Source organism: Pseudorca crassidens, chromosome 20 (genome assembly GCF_039906515.1).
Source record: "Pseudorca crassidens isolate mPseCra1 chromosome 20, mPseCra1.hap1, whole genome shotgun sequence".
Classification (NCBI taxonomy): domain Eukaryota; kingdom Metazoa; phylum Chordata; class Mammalia; order Artiodactyla; family Delphinidae; genus Pseudorca; species Pseudorca crassidens.
Genome location: NC_090315.1, coordinates 58,368,565 through 58,374,871, shown reverse-complemented (window position 1 = coordinate 58,374,871; position 6,307 = coordinate 58,368,565). Strand labels below are relative to the sequence as shown.

Below are 6,307 nucleotides of genomic sequence, written 5' to 3'. Positions count from 1 at the left end.
CGGGGGTGGGGGGTAGGCAGGAGCCCGGGCCCTGGGATGCGAAGCTGCGCCCAGATTATTTGGGGGAGGGAGAGGGGTGCCAGAGGAGGGTTGCCTGGGTCTTAATCCATGGAGGCCTCAGTAGTGGAGGGTCCCGCGGCTGGGTTACCTGCCTTTCTCGTCTCTCGCTGGGTCTCACTTAGGCCCGCTCTCCTCTCTCCCAGCTCCGTCCTCATCCCGGCCACACCCCGTACTCCCAAAGCCCAGCTACTTTACCCGAGGCCAGACAACCCCTCCCTCCCCAAGTGCTCCTCCCTGGCTCCTCCCATGAATCCTCAGCCACTCTCTTTCCCAGTTCCGCCTCTAGCGCCTTTTCCAGCTCCTCCCACGGCGGCTCCCCAGGAATCCCACCTCCTTCCTTCCTGCATCCGGCCCCGCCCACGGCCCCGCCCTTACCCTTCTGCGCCTGGCCGGCTCCCCATGAGGTGCATATCCATTGGCTGAATTCTTTATAAGGCTCCGCCCCTAGACTTCCGCTTCTGCGATTGGGGCAGATAGCCGTCCGTCAGCGCTGTCGCCTGGCAACGGGGTGGGCGGCTCTAGAGGAGCACCTGTGGACCGCAACCGGAAAGGCAGGTCGGGTCGGCTCTGGGGCTGAGGGTGACGGCTTCGGTGGGAGGAAGGGTGGGGGTGTGGGAGGGGGAAGGTCGTTGGTCAGGAGGCCTGGAGGGAGCAGCCTGGCCAACTTAGGGTTGGGGGCGATGACCCTGGTCCTGGGAACGAATGGTGCCAGAGTGGACCTGGGCCCTGCCCCTCCCTGGCAGCCCGTGCCTCTCTGCCCAGCGGCGGGGTGGGGAGTGGTGGGGGGTATAGCTGCGAGGGAGGAAGAGTCTCTCCGCGTGTTGGAGCACAGAATCACTCCTCACATTCTGCTTGCCGTGTGGTTGAGATCGGAGGGTTCCGGCAGATTCTTACCCGAGGGTTCTCAGGGTGGAGGCCCGCTGTCAGAAGGGAAAGCGAGAGAGAGCTGTAGAGACGCAGGAAGAACTGGGGAGCGTCGGCGGGAGGAGGCGAGGCAGGGGGCTGTACTGGAGTGTGTGCCGGGCTGGGGCGGTCTCTCTAATGACCACAGCCTACTCACTTTGTCCCCGGAGAGTGGAGCTGATGGCTAAATTTAGGGCAGAGGGGAGAGAAGAAAGTGCTCCTAGGCTGACAACCTGCAGATGAGCCACTGGGGCTCCCTGGAGGGAGGGAAGCCAGCACAGGGCAGGAGCGGGACAGGTCACCTTCTGGCTAGCAGGGACTCTGCACAGCTGGCAGCTGGCCCAGGCTCAAGCTGACCCTTCGCGGAAGGTTCTGGGATGTAAACAAAGCTTGAAGCAGATGAGGGGCTGGGAGTCTTCGCAGAAGGGGCGTACTGAGGGCCAGATTGCTGCTCCCAGGACTGTGGCCCCTTGGAGGTGGAGAGTCCAGGGTGTCCCTCGAGGACAGGAGTCCTCAGAGAGGCTCTGAAAAGAGGTGCCTGAGCCATGCTAGGATGCCAGCAGGAACTGCGGCCGATTCTACAGAAAAACAGCTCCTGGCTCCCTCCCTAGCCCTGGGGAGTTTGTTCCTTCCAAGCTGGCCTGTTTTGTTCCAAGGCAAGAAACTTCTGTTGCCTTGGGCTCATGTGTCTCCTCCTCTGGCCTCCAGAAAGCCGAATTATTGATAAATGCCCGATGCTGCCTCATTTAATCCTTTCCCCTCATTACAGGGCTGGCGGCACTGGCCCTGTTCTACTAGGGTTGGAAAAGCCTTCATAACTTGCCCTCAGTCTTAGCACCGACCAGTGTCAGAGCTTGGACTCGGATCTGTGCACCTTTGCTTACACCGCCTGGATACCAGCGCACTTCAGTGCCCACCCTCCCGCTCTGCCCCACGGCCCTGCATCTTTGGAAGCCAGTTTCTCATTCTCAGTCCTACTCACATTTGGGGCCAGGGACTTCTTTGTTCAGGGGGGGCTGTCCTGTGCGTTGTAGGGTATGTAGCAGCGCCCCTGGTTGTTATCCTCTAGACGCCAGCAGCACCCCTCTCCCTGGTCGTGACAACCAGACATCATTGCCAGCTGTCCCCCCGGCAGACAGAACCGCCCCCAGTTGAGAACCGCTGGGGTTAGCCATCTTAAAGGAACACTGAGGCGCGTCCTCTTGAAAGAGAATGTGATATACGTAAACCTGCAGGAGACTCAGGCCAGCGTTGGGTTGTTTTATGCACAGCTTGCCCGGAAAAAAAAGCCTGTGGCACATACCGAGGTGCACCCAGGACAGTCCCGTGAGAAAACCATGGCCAGGGACTGAAAGAAAGTTCAGGAATATGCATCTGGGGAGAAGTAAGGACGCATCAAAGGCCTTCAGTTCCTCCCCAAAGTTGATTAAAGAGATTTCAGGCCTGATAAAACGATGGAGTCCAGGCTGGAGGAACTTGGGGACGCTGTACCACTGCCATTACTTCATCCAGCCGTGTGGAGCTCTTTAACAGGAGCGGGCTGTCCTTGGAGCTGTCTATAGATGTGTCCTCTTACCAGTGCCCTGCGGACACCGAGAATGGTGGGCCAGGGGCCTGGGGCATGGTCTGAGAGGCTGCCCTTCCTTCCACCTTTTGTTGACTCCAGGCCTGTGGCTCCTGCTTGAGGGCATAGCAGTTCCTCCTCCTAGAAGAAAAGCCAGTGTTGCCAGCTGCCCTGCTTCTGGGCCTTCCCTGGCATCTCTTCCAGGGGCCGCCCTGAGCCTACCGCATGCATGCCGATGGCCGCACCTCTCCTGTGCATTTCTGCCCTATGGTCCTCCCTGTGGGCACCTCGCCCAGCTCTGGTCCTTTCTCGAAGGCATTTGGACCCTGAGGAGGCCAGGCTGCTGTTTCCAGACAACAGTGGAGGAGCCTGTTTCCGGTGGGACAGAGGAGGGGGCTGGGATGGGCTGGAAGTGAGTGGCTGGGTGGAGGCAGATGAGGCCGCCTTGCTCTGTAGACCCCTCTGGCCCCCTCCGCACACCAGACCTCGCCTGGACGATGTCGGTGTCACCCTGCACCTTTGTGTGCACTGTCCCTGCTTCCTGGGTGAACCACCTGTGGGTGCCGGAAAACCCAGCCAGAACATGTCCTTTGGGACATTTTTCACTCTTGCCCTATCCCTGCCGATCCCCGCAGCATTTGCTGGACGGGACGCTCCTGCAGGCCCTGGGCCTTTCTGAGGCTTCTGTCTGCTCTCCCTCTGACGGGGGCCTGGCCTAGGAGACACTGAGTTATCTGTTGAAGGGATTAGATGCATGTGCTGATGTCAGGAAGGCCAGTGTGCTGGAGGGGGCAGGCCCCGTGACCTCTCAGTGCACTGCCCCTGGTCGCCCTGATTGCTCAGTCATGGAGCATCTGGGAATGACTGAGGAGAAGCATTTACGTGTTGGCAGCCTCTTAGCCCCAGACGTCCCCCTAAAAGAGGCTGGTATCCCCCGGTCGAGCGATTCCTTGGTTTTGAGAAGGAAGGATGTTTTCCCAGGATGTGGGGAGTTTGAGGTGCGGCATGTAGATGGAGCCCCTGTCCTTGCTGTGAGCTCTCCCTGGTGGCCCAGGCCTGGTGGACCATGGGGTACAGAGGTGGGCAGGGGACTGGTCACGGGTGGTGGAGTGAGTGGCACTGATCCAAGGGCCCCTGAGTGCCTGGGGTCTGGGAGTGAGTCCCCTGGGGCCCGAACGTGAGGGACCCAGGCAAGGCCGACCTCCTGGAGTGAGCACACGGGATCTCACGAGCTGGTGAGAGAACAGGCCGTCCACCCGAGGGGTGGGTGGGGAACAACATAGCTGTTGGACCGGCACGTCCCCATGCGTGCGTGTACCAGGCTGACTCAGGTGCTGGCCAGGTGGCCGTGCGGCAGTCTCTTTAATGGCATTCAGATTCTGCGGTGGGTGAGTCAGGCGTGCAGGTGTGGGTGCCGCGCAAGCAGAGTGAGTAAGGAGGGACCTGTGTCCCCGTCAGTTAAGGCAGCAGTCGGTTCTAGGAAAGTCAGGAATGCTGGGTAGTCGTGGAACCTGAGGCTGAGTAGATGATGAGGGGTGCAGAGGTGGACATGAGGGTCCTCTGAGCCAGACAACGGGCAGAAGGGAACTGTCCACAGAGACTGGTGTCTGACGTTCCGAGGGGACCACACGCATCCGCCAGGTCGGCCTTGGGAGCCCACCCGGGTGGGCACGGCTGTCACCGGCCTGGAGGGTCCAGCTCTGATATGAAGCTGTGCTGACATCTCAGAAACCTTTCCCCGCAGGTGTTCAAAAGGCCGCCATCTCTTCCAGAGTTTAGGTGAGTCAGGGACCTTCTCATGTCACAAACGTTAAGGTTTTCTAGATGAAGTGAAGAAACGTGGTGATCTTTGCTAGGAAGACCCTGAGAACGAAATAGCTTTCACTAGGGTACATTTTAATTCATTTACCATTTCCAGGATTTCAGCGGGATAACAAGGGAGGGACGCAGGGAGAGTTGTGTGACAGATCTTTCGGTGACTTGACAAATTAACACAGATTTTGAGAGAATCTTGAATTTCCCTGGTTGGAAGGGTGTGAATCTAAAAATACTGTTGACTAAAGCCATCGTGATGTATCGCTAATGGAAGTAAAGCGGGGGTGAACCCAGTGAAAGCAAAATCATGCTGTGTAGACAGATCAGGTCACTGTGCGGGGTCCCAGAATGACCTGCAGCCTGCTTTCAGGTCCACAGAACAGTGCAGCGTCCTTCTTAATTATCACCCTAGCCCTTCTCTGTTCCTCCTGCATCCTCGATGAAAAGGATTAAGCTACCCAGCCACTGAATGGCATTAGCCCCTTCTTTGAGCCTTCCAAGAAAGCAGCCCCCTTCACACTCTCACCGAGACCCCGCGCTTCCTCGCTGCCTTGGGTTGGAAATGCAGCTCTGACCACACGCGTACTCCTGCTTGTCGATAGCCAGGGGGCACCGACCTATTTTCTATTGTGATTTCTCTTAGGCGTGGCTTTCAGACACTTAATACTAAGAGCATGGCTTGGCAGTTGGCAGAATATATTAAATTAACTGCAGCGTCAGTGATGTTCGTACCTTTTTTCTGCCTTTGCTTGGCACTCTTTCCTCCTCTCTTCCGGAAGTGGCGGGTAGTTAAAAATCAAATGATGATGGCTCGTCTCCTCATCCAGTCCTACGTGATCAGGTTGTTTCTTGGGGCTCTTAGAAAAGTTGACAAACAAGACGGGTCTGCCTTGGCATGGCTGCTTGGGCTGTGCCCCCTGGAGGGGACCAGGCACCCGGTGGTGCCACTCGCTGTATCTTAGACATGAAGAAAGCCTCACGCAGGCAGGACCTTGAGCCCAGGGCCGGAAGTTTTCCTTCTTGGCTCTTAGGCTGCTGAAAAACTTGAGAATTGGAACCAGTTAGATCAGGTGGCCCGTGAGTGATAGCCCCAAACTGGGCTGCACAAGCACCCGTTTCCAGCAGCCTTTGCAAGTGCGCTACAGCTCCTGTCCAAGGAGCCCTCTGCTGGACGCTTCCTGTTTGGGGCAGATGGGCACCCCTGCCAGGATGGCTGGATTAAAAAGATGGAAAAATAGCAAGAATGTCAGAGAGGATATGGAGAAATCGGAACCCTCATGCTTTCCTGCTGGGAATGTAAACAGAAAATAGTTTGGCAATTCCTCAGAAAGTGAACATCAGATTATACAACCCAGCAATTCCATTCCTAGGTATAGCACCTGCCGCCCCCAAATTTGAAAGCAGGGACTCAGACAAGTACATGTACACATATGTTCACAGCAGCACTGTTCACAACACCCAAAGGATAGAAACAGCCCCCAATGTCCATCAGCAGACGAATGGATAAACCAAAGACGGCATCTCCATCTACCATAATTATTATTCACCCATAAAAAGGAGTGAAGTACTGATCGTGCTACCATGCAGATGAAATTTTAAAACATTATGCTGAGTGAAAAGAGCCAGACCCCAAAGACCGTGCACTGGATGATTTCATTGACATGAAATGTTCGAAATAGGCAAATCCACAGAGAAAGCGCATTAGTGGTTGCCAGGGGCTGAGGGATCGGGGATGGGGAATAACCGCTCATGGGTGTGGGCTGTCTTTTGGGGTGATGGAAACGTTTTAGAACTAGATAAAGGTGGTGGTCTCACAATGTTGTGAATGTCCCAAATGCCACTGAATTGTTCACTTTTTTTTTTTTGGTACCTGGAGTTCATTTTTTTTTATCTTTTGTTTTTATAAATAGATCTTTTGGGGGGAATAATCGCTTTACAATACAGTTTCTGTTGTACACCAAAGTG

General features: G+C 56.0%; 1 protein-coding gene across 7 annotated transcripts in view; it reads left to right on the top strand.

Moving 5' to 3' along the window:
* Positions 1-492: 492 nt before the first annotated feature.
* Positions 493-6,307, top strand: part of MEAK7 (MTOR associated protein, eak-7 homolog) — a 44,791-nt gene continuing 38,976 nt past the window's right edge. For 3 of the 7 annotated variants that reach the window (XR_010939131.1, XR_010939130.1, XM_067719554.1), the window contains exon 1: positions 493-615. The gene's annotated coding sequence lies outside the window, so the exon portion shown is untranslated. The other 4 variants (XM_067719556.1, XM_067719557.1, XM_067719558.1 and 1 more) reach the window with 4 other exon arrangements.